The following is a 23,034-nucleotide window of genomic DNA, read 5'->3' as shown; positions in this document are numbered from 1 at the left end:
TTACTTTCATATTCCACCCCAGTATCAGACCCATGTAGTTCTTGTGTTTTCCCCAATAGTATAGAAAGGTCACTGCCCTGGGAGTCTTATGGTTTTGGTTTGCTTCTTGGCCTTTCACTTACTGTGTAATACAGACTTTCTAGAATTCTTTTTTTATCATCTCTAATATGTGGCTGATAAAGGGTTTTTATAAGGACTGAATAGGCTGGTTTATGTAAAGTCACTTTTCAAAATATAAAACATTTCCCAAATGTGCTGGTAACTAAAATGTCAATTTAAAACTTGGTTTGCTACTATGTACACAGCTCTTTTTTGTGTTATGCAGGGTTAAGAAATAGGAAGTAAGGTCACAAGATATAGCTTATGATCTGGTTAATGAAACGATACTTATGGTAAGAGAAATAATACACCTGTGAGGACAGCATTTGAAAAAAATCATAATACAAGAGTAGAAGGGAAGTCATTTGGTAATCAGTATTGAGTAAACAAATGATGATATGGGCAATAAGTGTTATAAAGGGTCATAAGGGGGAAATGGGCTTTGGGGTTAGGAATCTGTTGGACCTTGTGAAATGGGATAGGCCAGAAGTATGTGGTTTAAGGCCTTGGCACTCAAAGAAAGGCTTTAAGCATTAGCATGATGGCAGATAAGAATAGAGTATGTTCATTGGACTTCTTAAACTTTATCTAGATATGTCTAGGCTTAGAAGTGGTAATATATTTTTTAAGAAAAATTCTGTCATTCTAAATTGGAAATCAAACTTTTTAATGATTTAAAAATCTCAGTCTGTATTTTCAAAAGATTACTTGTTAACAGATGAGTTTAAGCTACCAAAAAAATAATGAGGTAACATATTTCATGAAGATAAATTCTACTTAGATTCCTTTCATGTTGGAGCTAAATCCAGGAAGCCAAGTGGAGAAAACTAAGTAAGAAAAAGAAAAGGAAAAAAAAAAATCAAACAAAAAACCTCACTATTGTATTTCACTAAGCGTGTTATTTCAGGTTTGTGGCATTTCCAAGCAATTTAAAACAGAATGAAATAGCTGTACTGAGTACCTGAAAAAAGAATAAAGATCTATTGAATATCTTCAGGGATTCTTTCTCCTCTTCTGTCGGTGAATGTAAGCTATCTAAAACACAGCAGAATGGGGGTTGGACTGAGACGCAAAATGAAATTGTAATTGATGAGGATAAGCAAATGCAGAAGAAAGATGTCAATAGAGAAAACATTGATCTTCATTTTGGAATGTTGAAGTTTCATTCTCCGAAAGGGGTAGTTTGAAGAGGTAGTGGCCATATCCCAAGAAGAGTCAAAGTGGGAGGAAGATGGACATGTACAAAATATAGGGAATAGTATTTACTAGATTTTTTTTTACAACCTGAAATGTTTGTATCATTGCTTCAGTTAGCTTTTTGCTTTGCAGTAGCATCTAGCCTAGAAGTGAATTTTTTTTAGTTCATCATAAACAGCGCAAGTAACTTTTACGGACAACCAAGTTCTCTCCTGTCGGCCCACTTCCAGCTCCAGGTGATTCAGCAAAACCGGTAATGATAGAACAGTGTCTCATAGCATCTAGGATAATGCAAAGTACAAAGTGCCCAAGCACAATAAATATTGATGGTGGTGACATGAGAAGATGATAAATTGCTCTTCCTACTTCCTCTCTTGTTAGTCTTTTCTCATTTCAAGCTTATTCTCTTTTCCATGCAAGTTGAATACCCGTGGTGATTTAATCATCTTGCCTCTTCACTCCTACAGACTGCTATTCTTTACATTTTTATTTAAAGTTTGATTTAGGAGTATATTTTAAAGATTTATTTGCATAGTGCATCAAATTTTAAATAATACATGCAGTGAAATTCTAAGTTGTATCTCTAATATTCAGGTTATATCATTAATTCATTAGGTTTGTCACTGACATGAATTATACAATGAACTTCTCAAGTCATACAGCTGATTTGAATCCATATTTTATTCTTTGAACATAAATATCTCTATTAATAATAGCAGTTTGTTTGTAAGAACTGAGTTTATATGTTAATCTATAGTCCCTATTTCAAACTATACTCTTTACTCCCGTGTCACATTCAAAAATGACAGGACGAATATAGATTTATATTCTCAGAAGTTATTTTGCTGCTGTCATTCGTTCGTCCGTCCATCCATCCATTCAACATTCTTTAGGTGCCCACTATACAACATGCTGTACACTGGACTCATGTTTGTACAGAAAACCACCACAGTCCCTGTTGCTACGTAGGCTGCTAATATTAAAATACAAGAGATGGACAGTGTTGGTAATAGACCTGGGCACCTAGGGCCCCTACAATAATTCCTATTGTTTTAGAGGGCCACACTCAGGCCCTCCTTTGGCTCCACCTTTCCTAAGAGGGTGAGGAAAAATACAGGGTCAAGAGTATAGAGCCACATGCCTAAAACAAAGGAGATCATACTTTGGATACCTGGGACCCCAGTATTCCCTGCTCAAATGGCCTCAAACTCTGCTCCCAATGCCTATTTCAGACTCTCCCCTGGATCAATACTCTGAGGGGTTCACCAAGTTCCCAATGCTGTTCCTACTCCTAAGCCTGGGGGTATTCACAGGTCATGATCTGCCCTCGAGGTCCCTTAAGGTACTGGAAGGATTAGAAGTGAAAATAGAATAAGACAGATCATTGGCCTGGGGCCTTTATTTATTTTCTGGTCCCAGGCCTTACAAACAATGGATAATAAATAATAGGGTTTATATATAGATCCAGAAGTAATAAAAAAGATAATTAAAAACTGATATTCTGTAAAGATGGCATTAATTTGCAGCTGCTCTGTAGTGGCTTTATGCTTATCTCCAGGGATGACAGAAGTCTGGCACTGACCCTTGGCCAAGACAGGGATGCCATGTACTAAATAGTAATTTATTATGGGCCATATAAAGTCCAAGACACCCCTGGAGGCATCTTATAACATCGTGTTTACACTGTTTATTAAAATTGTATAGATTGATATTTGGCACCTGGTTTAACCAGTTCCACAAACTCGCTTTAGCTATGTGAGCAGTAAAAGGATAGTTAACTTGTGCCTTGAGACAGGAGTATCTTGCATGGATCATAGTGATTTATAATCTGAAGATGAAGAGGACAGGGATTAAGATCGGGTTCCCATGGGCTTCCCTGGTGGCACAGTGGTTGAGAGTCCGCCTGCCAATGCAGGGGACGCGGGTTCATGCCCCGGTCAGGGAAGATCCCACATGCCGCGGAGCGGCTGGGCCCGTGAGCCATGGCCGCTGAGCCAGCGCGTCTGGAGCCTGTGCTCTGCAACGGGAGAGGCCACGACAGTGAGAGGCCCGTGTACCGCAAAAAAAGAAAAAAAAAAGATTGGGTTCCCAAATGCCCAGAGCAATGGAGACAAGGCCCAGGGAACTGCTTCTAGATGTATCAGATGACACTGGTGTTCACCTATGTTTTATTTGTCCTTGCTGTATTATACACTTTACATTTATTAAAGCCTTAGATTAGTGTATCTTATAGGATCTTGTGAATTCTTTCAATTATCTGACTCATGCAGGTGGGAATGCTATAAAAAACATAGAGCAAGTTGGAATAGAAGGTAACGGACCTCTCTGAAGAGAGAGTGTTTAAGACAAAGGATGGAATTGAAGTGCATTCATCTGGAGACTGGGAAGAATGTTTGAGGAAAAGGAAAGAACAATAGACTATTTGGAGGCCATTTCCAACTTACACATTTTTTTTGCTTTGTTTTGGGGTGGAAGATAGATTGATCCAACAAGTTGACTTTCCAAAAAATAGGCTCTAACATGTCTTTTTGTACTTGAAGCATTAGTATCTGTACTCCAGAAGAGGGACACATAGTTCCCATGTAGGTCATCCAAAGTGAGGACCGTTCCCAGCAATTTCCTTGTGAAAGTAGTCACAGGGAATAGATTCTTAAGTGACTTCTTGCTTCATGTTCTAAGAACTGGCTAAAAGAGAGCACAGGAATATCATCTACATGGGTTCATTTTTTAAGTGTTATTCGAAGTTCTTATAAGAGACAGTGCCTATCTCTCACATTGAAGGTAGTTTACTAGGTCACATCATGTTCTTTCCTGAGAAGATTTTGTTAAAGTCTTATGCAAATAATTTCCAGTCTTATAAAATCTCTAGATGTGATTTAATGATATGACAGGACATTCTGGAAGTAAACTAAATGTTATAGTCATAGATCTCATATTTGCTTTTTAGCATTCAAGGGCTTTCTTAAGAGTGCTATAATAATTTTTTTTTAAGTTTTTAAATGGCTCCATTTAGATATGTATCATAACACAGACTTTTCCTAAGCTGTTTGTCCTCATTGGAAAAAGCTCAGGCAAAAATAAAAATAAGTGGTATTACATTGCATGTAAATGTACCTTGCAAAAGACTGACCATGTATAAGGCTGTGTAGAGTGCACAAGATGAATACTAGTAAGTCAGGGTTGTCCACAGAAACAGATCCAGTACAACATATGTATGTCTAGAATGAGACTTATTATAAGGACTTGGCTCACACAGTTATGGAGGCTGAGAAGTCCTGTGATCTGTTGTCTGCAAGCTGGAAACTCAGGAAAGCTGGGTATAGTTCCCATTCCCAGGTCTGAGAGCCAGAGAGCTGATACTGTAGATTCCAGTTCAGGTCTGAAGGTCTGAACCAGGAGTGTCTAATGCAGAGGATCAACATCCCAGCTCACCTAGTCAGGCAGAGCATGGCTTCAACATTCCTCCGCCATTTTGTTCTGTTCAAGCCGTCAATGGAATAGACGATGCCCACTCGCATTGGGGAGGGCCATCTGCTTTACTCAGTCTACTGATTCACATGTTAATATCTTTCAGAAATACCCTCACAGACACACCCAGAAATAATGTTTAACCAAATATCTGGGCATCCCATGATCCAGCCAAGCTGACACATAAAATTAACTATCACAAGTTCACCCTTTGTCAGCTTGACACAATATGTATCTCCTTAAACCAGACCTAATCTAGACATAAAGGCAATAACAAGATCAAAATTATCCTAGCATAATACAACTATGCTGCATACAACCAAAAATGCAGTCACTGTTTCCCCAAAGAGGATGTATGTAAAGTCCTTGAGTGATGTTTCCTCTTCTCCTTGGTATCCTGTAACTTAAATACTAGGATGTAAAATTAGCAATACTTAAATACTACTATGGTATAAAGTCAATACATTGTATATTATGTGATAAGGGAATATGAGAAGAAAGAAAACAAAAATATCTGATATATATATACTTATATACATATTTGTCTTTATATGTGTGTTTATATTTGTGTATGTATATTTATATTTGTGTGTGTATATATATATCTGTGTATACACACACACAAACATGTTTATAAGAAAATAAGGAGAAATACTCATGACAGTTACACTCTTGTTTCTGTAACTGGTCAGGTGGTTGTAGTTAGTATTTGTAACTACTATCTTTCACCATCTATTCTGTATACCGTTTGCCTTCTGTGAGCACCTCAGCTGGACATGGTTCTTACCTGATGGGCTTACCTCAACCTGCATTCCTGAATGATCTGGCTTGTTAGTTGTCCTGCCTTGACTGGGTTGTTGCACTTTTCCATTGGCATTACTCATGGGGCATGATAATACTAAGAGACATCCTCTGAGATCTCCTATAATTCACATACACTCTTCCTTACCTCAGTTAAGGAGCAGTCAATTTCCCCTTGGTAGTCAGGACCAATCAGGCCAGCCAACATAGTAACTCCCTTCTTTGCTTATTGATTCAGAGATGTGAGAAGACCAGAGTAACTGGGTGGCAGTTCCAGCTTCCAGTTCAACAGAATCCCTGTTGTATCTCCTGGTGGTAACATTCCTCCCTCTGGAACTGAGACTTCTAGACCAACAAAGCATAAAGTCAAAGAAACAGGAAGCAACAGTTTTGCTAGTGAGTTCCTAAGAATTATAATGAGTCTTGCCACTCTCATTTCCACCCATTGATTCCTGGACCTGGGAACCAGGTTATGGGAGAAATAGCACCATATATACATTAATTCAGAGCACATACAGGCTTCTTGAGATAACACCACACCTAGCTGGTGTTATAACTGAGTCTTCAAAAGGCCAATCCATCATTCTATCAAACCAGCCTCTTCAGGGTGGTGGGGGACATGGTAAAACCAGTAAATTTCATAAGCATGGACCCGTTGATGCACTTGATTTGCTGAGAAGTGAGTTGCTTGAGCAGAAACAATGCTATGTGGAATACCATGACGGTGGGTGAGGCATTTTGTAAGTCATTTTGGCTGATGTATTGCATGCAAGGATGTCAAATATGTGTCCAGAGTATGCGTCTATTCCACTAAGAACAAAATGCTGCCTCTTCCATGATGGAAGCCATCTAATGTAATAACATGCCACCAGGTAGCTGACTGGTCATCCCAGAGAATGGTGCCACATCAGGGACTCAGTGTTGTTCTCTGTTGGAAGACTGGGTACACAGCAGCAGCAGTGGCTGTAGCCATGTTGACCTTGGTGAGTGGCAGTCTGTGTTGCCGAGCCCGTGCATAACCTCCATCCCTGCCACTGTGGCAACTTTCATCATGAGCCCATTGGGGGTTGAGAGGAATGGCTAGAGAAAGAGGCTGACTGGTATCCATAGAACAGGTCATCCTATCCACTTAATTTTTAAAATACTGCTCTTCTGACGTCACCTTTGGTAAATATTCACTTGGGACACAAATGTCTTCAGGTTTTTTTTCCATTCAGAGAGGTCTATCTACATACTTCTTTCCCACATTTCTTTGTCACCAATTTTCCAATCATGTTCCCTCCAACCCTCTGACTATCCAGCCAAACTATTTGTCATTGAATGAATTAATATATAACTTCATATATGGCCATTTCTCCTTTCCATCAAGTTAGGCAGCTTGAAATTCTGCCTACTGGGAGGATTTCCCCTCACCATTCTCCTTTAAGATTGTCCCAGAGAGGGGCTGCAGTTCTACCTCTGTCCACTTTTGGGTGGTGTCTGTATATCGTGTGGAACCATCAGTGAACCAGGCCCAAGTCTTCTCTTCCTCTGTCAACTGATCATAGGGAACTCCCCATAAGGCCATGGCTGGGAGAGAGAAGGCAGTGTAGCAGGAGAGGGAACCATGGGCATTTGGGCCACTTTTTCATGTAACTTACCTATACTTTTAGGGCCTTCTTGTGCCCAATCATGTATGTATCACTTGCATTTAAAGATGGAGTGCTACTGTGCGTGTCCGACTTTATGTCTTGGTGGGTGGGATGACATCCAGTTCATGATGGGCAGCTCAGGTTGCATGGTAGCTTGGTGGCCCATCGTTAGGTGTTTCATCTCTACTAAGGTCCAGCCGCAGGCAAAGAGCTGTTTCTGAAAATGAGAGTAGTTATTCCTGCAGAGGATAGCAGGCTCTGTTCCAAATTCCTAAGGGCCTGAGCCATAGTTCACTTATAGGAGCCTCTGCCAGAGGCCCCAAACAGCATCCCTACCTGCCACTAATACTTCCTCCACCATTGGATCTGCTGGATGACATGGCCTAAGTGTCAGAGAAGCTTGTACAGCAGGCTGGACCTGTTGCAGAGCCTTTTCCTGTTCTGGGCCCCACTCAAAACTAGCAACTTTTTGGGTCACTTGGTAAATGGGCCAGTGTAACACACCAAAAGAGAAATATGTTGTTTAACAAAATCCAAAGAGGCTCACTAGGTATGTACCATGTTTTAGGTTTTTGTGTGTGTGTGTGTGTGTGTGTGTGTGTGTGTGTGTGTGTGTGTATGTTGGGGGCGGGGGGATGGTCAGATGCAGCAACTTATCCTCCACCTTAGAAGGAATATTTCATCATGCCTCATACCACTGAACCCTAGAAATTTCGCTTAGGTAGAGGCCTCCCCAGTGTTTCTTGGCTTTATTTCCCAGCCTCTGTCATGGAAATGTCTTATCAATAAGTCAAGAGTGTTTGCTGCTTCTTGCTCACTAGGTCCAATCAGCATAATATCATCAATGAAATGGACCAGCATGATATCTTATGGAAAGAAATAGTGATCAAGATCCCTGCGGATTAAATTAAGTATAGGGCTGGAGAGTTGATATACGCCTGAGATAGGACAGTGGAGGTGTATTGCTGGCTTTGCCAGCTGATTGCAAATTGATTTTGGCAGACCTTATTTGAAGAGGATGGAGGAAAATTAACTTGCCAGATCAATAGCTGCATACTAGGTATGAGGGGTTGTGTTAATTTGCTCAAGCAATGAAACCACAGCTGATATAGCCACTATAATTGGAGTCACTGTGTGGTTAAGCCTTCAATTATCCATTGTCATTCTCTTAGATCCATTTGTCTTTAGCACAGACAAGACAGGTGAGTTGAATGGGGTTGTGGTGGGAATCACCACTATCCTTCAAGCCTTTGATGATGGCACTAATCTCTGCAATTCCTTCAGAAATGTGGTATTGCTTTAGGTTTACTAGTTTCCTAGGCAGAGGAAGTTTTAGTGCCTTCCATTTGGCCTTTCCCACCCTGATAGCCCTCAATCCACAGATCAGGGAACCAATGTGGGGATTTTGATAGCTGCTGAGTGTATCTATTCCAATTATTCATTCAAGAAATGGGGAGATAATCACAGGATGGGTTCAAGGACACACTGACTCCACTGTGAGATGGACCTAAACTAAAACTGTTGATCACCTGACCTCCCTAAGCCCTTACTCTGATTTTTGTGGCACAGTGATGATGTTTGGGGATCTCGGAATCAGTGTCAGTTCAGAGCCAGTTTTCAGTAGTTCCTGAAAGACCTAATTGTTTTCTTTTTCCCAGTGCACAATTTCCCTAGTAGAAGGCTGTTGGTGCTTTTGCAGAAGGTTGGGTGAAAGACTAACAATGTAAATTTTTGGTGGTAGTTCAATATTTCAGGGACCTTCTGTAAGGGGACCCAGCCTCCTCTTCATTCAAGGCGTTCTGGGTCTATAAAATAGCTCAATTCTGGGAACTGAATGAGGTACTGTGACTCTCTGATTTTATGATTCAGGTTAGACTTTTGTTGACTTAACCAAGATTTTTTTTTTTTTGCGGAACGCGGGCCTCTCGCTGCTGTGGCCTCTCCCATTGCGGAGCACAGGCTCCAGACGCTCAGGCTCAGCGGCCATGGCTCACGGGCCCAGCCGCTCTGCGCCATGTGGGATCTTCCCAGACCGGGACACAAACCCATGTCCCCTGCATCGGCAGGCGGACTCTCAACCACTGCGCCACCAGGGAAGCCCACCAAGAATTTTTTTGCTCATGCATATCAAGTAAGAATTTAGTAGGCTTCCTATCTGTTTTGCTTCTAGGAACACCATGGTCAACTAGCCATTGCCGCAGGCCTGCTGAGTTAGATAATTCTGATTGCTGCTTTGACTTTGTTAATTATGGTAATCACACCCACTGCCTTTGGCAGTGGAGTGCCAACACCTGGCCCCTTCTACACCAGGATCCAATTATTCCCATTGCATTTAAGTTTCCCAAAGGAGTGGCTCCAGTTCCCACTCTAAGGTTTGGTCTGTATAGAGGAACAACCATGGAGCCCTTCAGGGTTACTGGGGCTCCTGTTAGAAATTTATTGTTCACAGTACTTGTGAAAGGTGCCTTTTCTGGACAATCTCAGCATGGGTGAGTACATCTTTATTTAGTACGGTAGCCTTCAGGGAAGCTCTAGACTCTGAGAAATATATGTATGTTTTTTTACATCGTGTGTTATGAACTATGCAAAATTGGCTCTTTTGCTTACAAGGTATTTCGGCTCCAGTGACACTCACATGAGGAAATTTACTACCGTTGTTTGGCCTTTCTAAAATCTCTTCATTTTATTCAATGACTGTTGAGGCCTACTGGGCAAGTTTGGCTGGTTTGCTTTATTTTTCTTTTAGTTACTTTATTTCCATTCTCTAATTCTGAACCACTGTCCCTTCTCTGAAGAACTCCATGCTCATGGAGTTTAGAAACGCCATGAGTTTTGTTTCTGAGAGTTCTGAGGCTTTTTAGAGCAGCGGTCCCCAACTTTTTTGGCACCAGGGACCGGTTTCGTGGAAGACGATTTTTCCATGTGGGGTTGGGGGGCGGTTGGTGGGGGGACGGTTCAGGAGGTAATGAGAGCGTAGGGGGCGGCAGATGAAGCTTCGCTCGCTAGCCCTCTGCTCACCTCCTGTGCGGCCCCCTTCCTAACAGGCTGTGGACAGGTACTGGTCCTCGGTCCGGGGGTTGGAGACCCCTGTTTTAGAGGATCTCTGTGTTTTCTCCAATCCCAGGTCTGAATAGTTCAGGCTGTTTTGTTTACACCAGGTGTCTCATTAGAGAGGGTCCATCACACTTAACAGCGCAAAAACATCTATCATTTCTCTCCCTCTCTCTCAACTTTCTCTTTAGGCTTCAGAAATTGAGGAAGTGAAATCTGTTCTATTAACTGGCCTTCCAATTATTTTTTTGGATGGAGATTCTCACATACAGATTTCATAATATGACTACACTGGATGCTAATTGTTTCTTATTTCTTCCATGATTTGCTTTATTAGCCATATAAAGGGACTATTAATTACATTTTATCAGAAACCAATAGCAAATCAGTTTTGCTGATGGGATTTCTCCATAGTTTGACTGGTGGTGATTTCTGAGTACAACACTCATAAGATTCATTCGTAGTATGAGAAAGATAATTTTCATACGTTGCTGCCTTGAATTTTCAATTTTTTTTTTTTTTTTTTTTTTAAAAACTGTCCTTGTGCTATGGAAATAGCATTGGAAAATGGAAATAAAAATGGAAAATGGAAATAAAAGTTGGTAGTGCCTTCAGAACACTCGTTGGGGGCTGGGGAGGTTTTCCAAATATCGCTCCGCGGCATGTGGGATCTTCCCGGACCGGGGCACGAACCCGTGTCCCCTGCATCGGCAGGCGGACTCTCAACCGCTGCGCCACCAGGGATGCCCCCAGTATGTTTAATGGTGATTGTGTAATGCCATAAAAATCGCCAGCACTTTTTTGAATTCCATTTTTTCCTTCTTTAGTTCACAACATATTAAAATGCAAGATAAACAGCAGATTTCTTAAGTAACTATTGTCTATTCCAGCTAAAGTATATGGTTCCCATTATCCTAGCTGAACCACAGAAATACGAAAGATGAGTATTTTCTTCTTACCTGGAATAATTCTGAAATTCTCAGGGTTTTATTCTTGCAAGTTAAGGAAGCAACATTTTAACAAAATGTGAATATGAGAATGTGGGAAAAGGAAAAGAATGGGAGGTCTTGGGAGAAATGGAAATTAAGGGAAAATGGTCTAGAACATCAAGGAGATGTCAGTTCCTGTCACTGTGGTAAATGAAATACATTCTGCAGGAAATTTAGACATGTTATTGAGTGGCTTCTACACAGGCTCCCCTGGGGAATGATGCTGTTGAAATCCGTATATCAGAGAGGAACACAGCATGGGCTCTCAAACTAGAAGGCCAGACTTTAAGATGGTGCTCCATGAAGTGTCAGCTGGGCAGTCTTTGTGTCTGTTTCCTCAGCTGTAATATGAGGATACTATTAGTACTTGACTCATAGAATTGTTGTGAACATGAGATGAACTAATATATGTAAAGCGGATTGACGAGTACCTGGAATATGGCTACTAAGGCAGGAGGTGGGAAGTCATGGGCTAGAATCCTTTATTGCAAGTAAGTCACAGCTACCCTGCTACATTTCTCTCCTTTGTACTTTAGGGCTATATCTGATGTTCACTCAAATGTACATTCGAGCTTGCATCATCATTCTTAGAGTCATACTATATGGTTTTAGTTGAAAGAAGAGAAATCATTTCAACTCTAGGAGCTGCTTCTATTCTTGTCCATTTCTAAATATGATGAAACAGATTACAGTCCTTGGATAATCTGCTTTCATTGCTCTCTACTGGGATTCATTCTATGTTTGTTTTCTTTGTCCTGGTTCAGCTTTTAAGAGAGGTTTGTTTTTATTTGGTTTGTATTAAGGAGACCACATTGTAAAGGTTGGTCATCTTTGGATTCTTAATGTTGTTTTATTTTGTTTGTATGAACCATTTGTTGGTAATTAATAATCTTAATAACCCCATAATTAGTCCAAAATGAATTTTTATGTTAATAGACAATGATTGATAACCTTTTGAGATAAATATTAACTTATGGTAATATACATTTATACAGGTCACATAAGATGTAAGACAACTTTTGCTAGTGTATGGGTGCATTATATTAATGGAAAAAGTTTGAAATTATTTTGGGATATTAAAGTAGTGCTTTATTACACTCCTCTTTAAAAATATAATCTTTAAAAGAAACAACAAAAATACTTGTACTTTTGTAATCATATCTGGATATCTTGAGGTTTAAGTTATGCAACAGTAATTCATGCCCTGTGCCTCTAATGACATTCAGCCTGAGGCCTCCCTCCTAACAATGCATAAAATATCTGGCCCATAATTTAGATTCTGCTGAGTCTTATTGCTTTGTTTCTCAATATTTTTTGAATCTACCTCCAGTCACCAGAAACATTATAGACTCTGAAGAACTTTCTTCTTTGACATTATCCCTATTTGAATCTGCTTTGGCATGTTTAAGTATGGTCCATAAGGAAATTTAGATAGTGTGGACAGTGAAAGAAAGAATGGTTTTAGCAAACAAAATATTTTGTCATAAATAGCCCTCTGTTAGCAAGGACAGTGGTAGCAGTAGTTAATGAGAAGTGAATTTAGTGAAAAAGGGAAGATGAAAGTAGCCACTCTAATCAAATTCTGTCGTAATTTCTCAGGTGTCTGGAATTTATGACACACCATTCAGCAAATCTCCAGCGATACATTTCCATAACAGGAGTTGTAAATCCATAGGCAGTTTCATTAATCAGACAGAGCTGTGCAGTTATTGAAATAACTCCTCAACTAATTGCCAACTTGCCATGCAGTGACATCACTCCTAGGAGCTGTGCTTCAACAATTGATGATAGAGCCTTGGTAAATTAGCGCTTCTGGCATTGAGAAATCATTGTTGAGCGTACCGCAGTTCTGAGGAAGCAATTCCTGGCATTGTTTCTCCTTAAAAGCAAGATTAGTGATGATCAATACTTTGCTTGTTTTACATGAGGAGAAGTGTGCAGGCCATGCATCCTATCCATTCCTCTTTATGCTATGGTTAACTACTAAGCTATTAAAAAAATGCTGCCAATTTAATTGCTTCAATATTTGTTGAGTGACTTTTTTTTCTTTTTTTTTCTTGCGTTATGCGGGCCTCTCACTGTTGTGGCCTCTCCCATTTGCGGAGCACAGGCTCCGGACGCGCAGGCTCAGTGGCCATGGCTCACGGGCCCAGCCGCTCCGCGGCATGTGGGATCTTCCCGGACCGGGGCACGAACCCGCGTCTCCTGCATCGGCAGGCGGACTCTCAAGCACTGCGCCACCAGGGAAGCCCCAATTTGTTGAGTGACTTTTTAAGCATTGTAAATGCAAGGCTGCTAAGGAGTGGGGAGAAGTATATAAAATAAATACAACATGATTCCTCCTCCCAAGTTGCTCATATATTACCCTTCTGGGGATGATACGGTACAGTGGAGTAAATGCTGTCATAAAGGTTTGTTAAAAGTGCTGGGAGTTCATAGATGAAGAATAAACCAACAGTGAGGATGACAATGGTGGAGAATCAGAAAACTTTTCCAGAAGAAGTGGATTCATATTTAATCTTAAAAGAGAGATGAGGAGTCCAAAGATAGAGGGAAAAATATTAGGTGTCTAAGTGGGAAGAGGATTGGAATGGGAGTTAAGAGCTATGTATTCTCCCTCAACTTTTTTTATACCTTGTACCTTGATTTCTCACTTAAAAAAAGAACAATAATTCCTTTCTATTTTATGGTGAGTTCCTAGGTTAAAATAAAAAATGTTGGAAATAGAAAAGTTTTGTGTGGGAGGAAAAGCTAGGAAAAAATCCCAAAAGACATTAATGATACATTTTATTACTAATTTTTATATCTTGGAAAACTAAAGACAGAATTTTGATATGCTTCCAGTAGGTAAAAAGCAAAGTCATGTGTCATAGTCATATTTATGTGAGATAAAATACTTTTCTACAATTATTCCTTTGAAATGTTTCATATATACTCTTTTATCTCTTGATTTAAATTTTCAAATGGCTTCAGTTATCCCCAGTGAACTAAAGACCTAATAGTAACATACAATGGGCAATGTCAAAATACTTTACAGAGCTTAACACTGTTACCTTCTCATTTTGATCCATTCCTTAAGATTCATATTATTTTCTTAATATTTTAAGTCTAATAGAAATACAGTGGTTTTGAAGATTCAGGATATTGTGCATTTTGAATATGTTAAGGCCAATAGTGTATGTCTCCTTGTATTACAAAAATTAATGTAGTCTTTTGACTACCCATTATTAGTTCTGGTGTATCAAATTGCTTTCCATAAATACCTTTGAAGTTTTCATGTGTTTTTGTATATACGCAGTAGTCAGGTGAAGCATCAATGTTACGATTACTTCTCCAATTTGAGTTTCACTCTAGAGCATATAGCTTATTAGTGTAAGCTGAGGCAGTACAGTTTTATATAAAAACTCAGAATTTAAGAGCTGAATACTTGAACATGAGAAGTTATACCAAAATATGGTGGAATACTGTAACAGAATATTTTCTTATTCAGGAACGCTACTCGAGTGGTCAGTGTTTACATTCACTTCTTACTGATCCATTATTAATAGTACTTTATCAATTTTATATTTATTTTCATGATTAATGTTTTGCTAAAACGCTTGCATGTCTGGACTGTGTTCACCTCACCATTATGTTTAGTGAGTATAGCTGTGCCTGGCATATTGTGTTACTATATAAATTGAGGGATTATGTCCAAATTATATCAGATATCAAGTATGAGGAGCTTTGTCAATTCGTTCAGATTATTGTGTTGAGTGGAAAAGTAATTATACCCTCTTATTTCTGTTATGTATGCTTGAAAACATTGTTTTGCTAAATTCCTCAGTTTCCTACTTATTCCACTGGTAATAGAGAAATATAATCTTAGTTAACAAATAGGCTGAATTTTTTTTCAAAGTTTGACAATGAGGTAAATTACAAACAAGGTGTGCACTATTACTTGGTAAATCGCTTCACTAAAATGTTGATAATGATTTTACTTTTCCCATCACTGTCAAACTTCTGACAAAGATGAACTTAAAAGGAAAACATATTCCTTAAACAGAATTATCTTTAGACTTGGTTGAGAGCAGGATATTGAGAGAACTAGGGATTCTTACTCTTTTCTGTGAAGCCCACTTAAAAATCACTGCTCACCATATTTGATGTCTGTACTTTTTTCTTACATCAACTAATCTAGTTTTGTGGTAAATTTTAAGTAACAGAGCATTGTGAATTTTAAGGGTTTTTTTCCCTAAAAGTGTGTAGACACAGTCAGTCTTCATCAACATTTCCTTTGTTCCAGAAGGACTGAAAATTGGCAAATATGAGAGAACAAAACTACAAGATAATATCATGATTTAAAAAAACCAACTGTATTGAAACCTAGTCCACCGTGAAAGTCTAAAGAAATGGTTCATCTACCAGTTATTTTAAGCAGCTCCTTGGACAGGCAAATGAAATATAAGTTGCTTGAATTTTTTTTGTCAAGAAAATATGCCCCTTATCGCTTTAGAAAGAGAAATCAGTGATTTTGCTTATTCCTTACCTGAATTAAAATCATATGATCTGTGGATGAATGAATATACATATTATTTTCTTTTATTAAAAGTAGAACTTAACAGAAAGTGTAAAAGAGCCTAGTTACAATATCTGGGAGAAGCAAAAGCCTGCTGTGGGTAGTCTTGAACCTACTTTATTCTGTGGAATTCCCTCACCAGTCACACTGTACCAAATATTGCGTCGCCTTTTGTTTACGTGAACAGATCAAGACAAATGCATGCAGTCTTCGCTGCAAACATAGGCATAGGCAAGCTCTCCATCGCTCCCTCCATGTTCTTTATGGAGGTTCCTACCATCTAGCCATTTTCCTAGACTTTGGGCTTTAAAAACACAAAGCTTTCTACTGCAAAGCTGACATTTTGGATAACTTCACTGCTTAATCATTCAAGCTTAGCTCATCTCAAGGGCTTATGTCTTGAAACAATTATAAACCTGTAATTCTTTCCAAAAGGACAGTAATCCTCCTTAGGATAACATGATTATGAACATCCCACTTTTAATAGCCCATGGTAAAAAACAGGATGTTAAATCTGACATTGCTTGGATTTGTATCTAAATGAAAGTGAAATTTTCTTGATGTTTGAGGTTAATATCATATGAATATTCATTAAGTTTTTTATGATTTGCTTCACCAAAGTACACATTCTGTTTCAAAGTAAAAAGGATTTTTTAAATTCAGTGCCTTTTTTATGCCACTGAAGGTAAGGACTAGAGCCATCTTTTTGCAATGTTCTTGTTTTACAGTGTTATCTCCCCTTGACTTGTGTGCAGAAGATAGCAGATGCTTTGGGTGTTTGGAGCGCACCTGGTTTTTATGCAAAGAAAATGTATAATTTGGACTATCAAGTGAATAATTAATGTCAAATTAATTCAAGATGAATTCTAAAAAATCACGTGTGAAATTCCTTGCTTTCTCTAGGAGCTGCTGATATAGGCATCTTTCTTTTGAGCTTTTCCCACATTCTCACTAGAAAATTCCACTCAAAGATAAAGTACTTGTGTTGATTTCTCCTAGAAAAAAATTACATTTTGCTGTTTTGTTTTTTAAGAATTCATTCACTCTTGTAAAATGCAGGTTGTGTGATGTACCTTGAGCTGACACAGCACTTTCCAGAAGAGGGCTATTTCCTGTGACAGGACCATAGGGATTTGGAAAAATGCCCGTGTCAGAGTATCTACCCATATTTGGAATATTAGCAGCAATCTCTCAAAATACAAGAGAAAGGATGTATCTTGTCATATGCTAGGCTATTTAGAATCCCAAATCTTGAATTAATGTCTGTGTTTAACCTCTGGCTTTCAGGGAATGGGTTGGGCTGGTTGTTTGACCAATTATGCTGCAGACTAATTTTGCTTTGGTTATGTCTGTAGACAAATGTCCCTTTTTTTCTTCCCCAGATAAATGACATTCATCCTAAATGCTCCTCCCTCCCCCCCCAGGCTGTTTGTTTCCCCTACCTAGGAAGATACGAAAATAGTCAAGATTTCTTTCAAAGTATTTGAGGAGAATGTGAGCAAATGATAAGAGCTTAGAATGAAATTCTGTGGGTTTAAATACCAGTCTTTTAAAATAAATATTAAAACCTACCCCAAAATGGGAGTGGGCGAACTTAAGTGTATATAAAACTTGTAAACAGGCATTGTGGAAATATCTCATTGCTAGCAAACTGATGTAAATTGCAGATGCTTAGTTACATCCAAATAACAATTTTTGGAATAGTGCTACATACATACGTACATACATACATACAATGTGTATGTAAACATGAACCAACCTTGATATTTGTAGGCCCAACATATTGCACTCCTCAGTGAGTATCTTTTACAGCCACTGAAGCAATCAACAAATTTTTTCTTAATGTCTTTCATTATTACATCCCTGATTCTCTCTGAGATGTAATAAATCAGGAAATCTACATTACAACCTACCCCAAAAGCTAATGATCCTTTACTTTTCACTTGAAACTACATTATCCCATCAAATAACCATTTATATCTATAGTTTTAATTCCACTTGACTTAGAATGTCTGTTGGGCTACATAAGGAAAGACACTTCAAAGAATATGATTTTTCAAATACAGTACGACAGTTTTGGCGGGTTCTTTGCATTTCTCTCCCTCCTATGTTTCCCAGTAACACGGCCACTACTACAGTGGTCCACCTCCACCTCACCATATAAAACTTCTTCAGATCTTTTGATTTTAAGTACCCAGTCATTGCAGAAAAACATCTACCTTATTTTCATAGAAAGGAGTTTGTCTCTAAATATTGCACTCTATTTCTCCCTGCACAGTGAAGTCATATATCTGGTCAGGCTTTAGGAAGATGAGTACCAATGCCAATCTGGATCCTGACCCACAGATTCTGAGAGAAGATGGGCCTCTGTTTATGTAGTAGGATGAAGATGGGACTTTCAAATCTAGATCAGTTCTCATTAGTGGAGATTATGGGATTGCTGGTTCTTATTGGGGGCTTACGCTCTTAGATAAGCACACCTTCAAAAGCTATTTTCTTTTTTTTAACACCCAGACTAATGTCAGTTCTTAAAAGGACATTTCTCTAATACCAGGGCTTTGGCCTATCCTTTAAGAAAAGAAGGAGTCAGGTTTTTGAGCAGCATTTTGAGAATTTTACCTCAGTAAATACATTAACAAAACCCACTCCAAATCGGAATGTTTCTCTCTTGGGATCTCAGAAAGAATAATTTAGTATTGATTAAATTCCTTTTATGACTCCTCATCTTTTTCTGATATAAACTGAGGTAATTAATCAGTTAAAGTTCATACAATATTAAATAAATAAACAAATAGAATAGTAAAAATAAAGTTTCTGAGCATTGCACATTTCTGGTAATACATCATTGATAATCTCTCTTTGAGTAGAGTTTCTGATGACATTTTAGATTACATACAGAGCTATTCTTTATCTTCTCATAATTTTTCTCCTTGAGTTTAAACAATTTATTTCCATTTGTAAACCGAGTTCAGGGGTAACATCATGATGATTATTGAAAAATTTAAACTACTAAGTACTTTATAGTTGTTTTCAATTAAACAAGGTCAAACAAAATAGTTTGAATTTTAGTAAATACATTGTCTTCATCTTTGTTGTGTTCCCTTTTTTCTTACTTGAAACTGTTAATTTTATACAAACATAGAACCATACACAGAGAAACAAGTCATATGCCTATTTACCCAACAAGCAGAAGTTATTAATTGTATTTGTGTCATATATATCTACTTCCTGTATTTAATTCCTTTTATCAGAGGAAACTGTTATCTAAAAAGATACATATACACAACACACACACACACACACACACACACACACACACACACCATATTGTTTGTATCATATTGTCACTTGCTTTGTTCCCTTAATATTTAATTCCGATATTTATATGATATATGTAGATCTCATTCATTTTAAAATATATTTTTATATATTTATATTATTTACATTATAGTTTATTGTATATTTCCATGTGTGAATTGATAAGACTCATGGCCCCAGAGACTCAAGGTGCCTAACAAACACCAAGTGCAGGTTTCTTTAAATTTTAGAAACATCTTTTAAAGATGGATTCTTACGTTATTATGCAATCTGAGATTCCCTTTTATATATATTCTGTTGCATTTATTGTAATTATTGATAACTTGAGTTTTTCCTGATATCTTAGTGTTTTCCACTTAACAGTTTTTTCATAGATTCATTATTTTCCATCTTCTTTCTTCTTGAGTTGATGAAGTTTTATTTTCCTTTTATTGGTTTGGCTGTAATTCTATTTTATTGTTTTAATAGGTAGGATTATATTATCTGATGCATACTTTATTTAAAATGCCTCTAGCTTATTAATATCTCATGGATTTGACATGAGAACAATACATAGACTTCAGAATGGTTTACTCTTGGCTTTAAATTAAGTCAACAATTACATTGCTTTCCCAATTTAGAGTCATTTTTTCATTTAATTCTAATTGCTGATGAGGAATCTTTTGTATAAAATATGTCTGTTCTCATTTTTTATTTCTCTTTGTATTTGGTGTTCTGCATTTTGTCTATAATATGTGTAGGTGCTAATTCCTTACTAGCTATCCTGCTTGGGAATCAATCTGACATTTTGTTGTGATAATCAAGTTTTGTTTTTTTTTTCTTCTGAATTCTGTAAGAAATCACAATCATTGTCTCTGAGTATTTCCTTTAAATTCATTTTCTTTATGCTCTCCTTTTGTAACTCTTCTTAGGTAAGTTAAACTTCTATATTCTACATTTTCTGTATTTTTAAAAATTATTATCTCTTTATATCTGTAAAATGGATTTTAGGTTATTTTTCTAGATCAATATTCTAGTTCATTAATAATGTCTTGAGCAAGACCTAATCTGTGGTTTAAGAGTTTCATTTTTTTAATTTTAGACATTTATTATATCTTCTAAAGCAGTCTTCCTTTATGGTATATTTTATTTTTATTTCTTTAATCATGGCAAATATTCACTTAATCATTGCCAAAAGCATTTTGGCCTCTGGTGAAATTATCATATGGATTTTCTTTGCTAGTTTGTTAATGTGGTAAATTATATTGCTTAATTTTCAAATGTTAAGCCATGCTTTGTGGTAAAACTTCGCTAATTTGTTATGATGTAATATTCTTTTAACATATTTTAAATTTAATTTGATAGTATTAAGAGTTTTGTGTCTATTTCTATTGGGCATTGTGGTCTGTGGGATTTTGTTTTTAATTGTAATGATTTTCTGGTTTTGGTGTTAGGGTAATAGTGATATCATAAAATGAGTTAAGTTTTTTCACTCTCTGGAAGGGCTTATGCAGAACTGACGTTATTCTTTCTTTATCCTTTTGGTCAAACTTGCCGATGAACTCTGAGTTTGGAATTTGCTTCATGGGAAGATTTTACCTATGAAAATAATTTTTTAGGTACCTATGATGTTAAAAATATTATAAATTTATTCATGATTAAGCTTTAGTATATCATGTATTAAAAGAATACTCTTTCAGTTAATTTGTAAACACTTATTGGCATAAGAAGTTTCATAATATTTCCTTACTGTTCCCTCTCTGTTATTTCATTAATGATATTTTTCCTGTAATTTGGGTCTCTTTTCTATTTTTCTGATCACTGTGAGTCAAGTACTTAGAAATGTCAAAATTAGAGATCTTTTAAAAACAACTACTTGGGGTTTCATTTATTTATTATCATTATTTTTCTGTTTTCCATTTCATCTATTACTACTTTTATTCTTATTTCCTCTGTACTGCTTACTTTGGGTTTAATTTGTTTCTTAAGAAGTTTAGATCGTTAAGTCATTGAAATACACAAATTACCTAAGTATTCAATAAGAATCATACATCTACTAATGAAATCCATTCATAACTGAAACCATCCCACAAATAAAACTCCAGGCCCACATAGATGAATGCCAAACAAGCACATGAAAAGATGCTCACCACCATTAATTATTAGATAAATGCAAATGAAAACCACAATAAGATTGTGCTAAACACTTAATGGCATAGATAAAAAGGCTGACCATACAAAATGCTGCAGAACATGTGGAACAAGTGAAACTTTCATATACTGTTTGTTGGTATATGAAAAAGTGTTACAACCACTTTGAACAATAGTTTGGCACTTTCTTACAAAGTTAAAAATTTATTTACTATATGACACAGACATTCTACTCCTAGATACTTACCCAAGATAAAAATGTTATATGCATACAAAGACTTGAATGTTCATTGTAGTTTTATATGTAATATCCATAAGTTGGAAACAATCCAAATGTCCATTATTGGGTGAATGGGTAAACTGTAGTATAGTCATAGTACCCAGACAATGGGATACAATTCAATAATTAAAAGTAATGGATAATTGATACACAGTATGACATGAATGAGTCTGAAAATATTTATTCTGAGTGAACAAATCCAGATAAGAGAATGTATAATTTTATTATTCCATTTATATAAAACTCTAAAAAAATGCAAACTGTACTGAAAGAGCTGATCAGTTGTTGCCTGGGAATGAAAGGATGGACTGAGATTTGGGAAGGGATTACCAAGGGGCGTGAAGAAATGCTTATGGGTCATGTAGAAGTTCATTATTTTGTTTACATGACGGTTGTTTTTTATAAATTTATTTATTTATTTTTGGCTGCACTTGGTCTTCGTTGCTGCACGTGGGCTTTCTCTAGTTGCGGCAAGCAACATATCCTCGATTAAATCTATTTATTTCATTTCACTAGTCTTCCTTCTGTGTTCCATATTTCAGTAAGTTGTGTCACTGTCCATATGGTTGAACAAAGAAGAAATCTTTCTTTGATTACTCTCTTAGTCAGTTCTGGCTGCTATAACAAAGTACCATAGATTGAGTGGCTTGTAAACAATAGAAATCCATTTCTCTGAAGTTCTGGAGGCTGGAAGTGTGAGATCAGAATGACAGCATTGTCAGGTTCTGGTGAGAACCTGCTTTCCAGTTTGCAGGTGGCTGTCTTCTCATCATTTCCATTTCCTCACATGGCAGAGAGAGCTCCTTGGGGTCTCTTTGATAAGGGCACTAATCCCATTCATGAGGGCTTACCCCTCATGACCTAATCATATCCCAAACGCCCCACCTCCTAACACCATTACAATGGGGATTAGGATTTCAACAACTGAATTTTGGGGGAGACAAAAATGTTTTAGCTGATAACAATCACTCCCAGCCAATTATCAATACATCTGACAGTTTCCTCCTCAACAACTAACTAGTCTACTTACTTCTTTTCACTCATCATTACCTTGGTTCAGGCCTATCATTTCTCACGTCATTATCTCAGGGCCTCATAACTGGCTCCCTGCCATGATGTTGAGAGTAATTTTTTAAAGCATAATGGGATCACCCAACCCCCCCCCCCTGCCAAAAAAAGTCATTATATCTTCATTGCCTTTAGTATGAGTTTTAAACTCACATGTAACTTCATAGATGAACTAACATATGAACTTCAAAGATAATTTACAGAATCCTTCACAGTCCATTTACCACTTTATCTCCCTTTCTTCCAGTCATTTCCATCACACTGGAGCCTCAAGCTTAGTGGCATAGAAACAATGTCTCAAAGAGTGCTAGGCTTCTACGAAGTACTTTCAGAGACTACTGGATGTATGTGTGTGCATGTGTGTGTGTTTGTCTTTGTTGTGAGTTTGTCTTGAAGGATGCAGGAGCAATTGGGGCAGAACCTCACTCCAGGACTGCTTGGGAA

General features: G+C 37.5%; 1 pseudogene; it reads right to left on the bottom strand.

The window, feature by feature from the left end:
- Nucleotides 1-1,464: 1,464 nt before the first annotated feature.
- LOC103085015 (uncharacterized) lies at nt 1,465-16,961 on the bottom strand (annotated as a pseudogene).
- Nucleotides 16,962-23,034: the final 6,073 nt, after the last annotated feature.

The sequence above is a fragment of the Lipotes vexillifer genome, unplaced genomic scaffold (genome assembly GCF_000442215.2).
Source record: "Lipotes vexillifer unplaced genomic scaffold, Lipotes_vexillifer_v1.1 scaffold31, whole genome shotgun sequence".
Lineage (NCBI taxonomy): Eukaryota > Metazoa > Chordata > Mammalia > Artiodactyla > Lipotidae > Lipotes > Lipotes vexillifer.
This window is presented reverse-complemented; position numbering and strand designations above follow the sequence as displayed.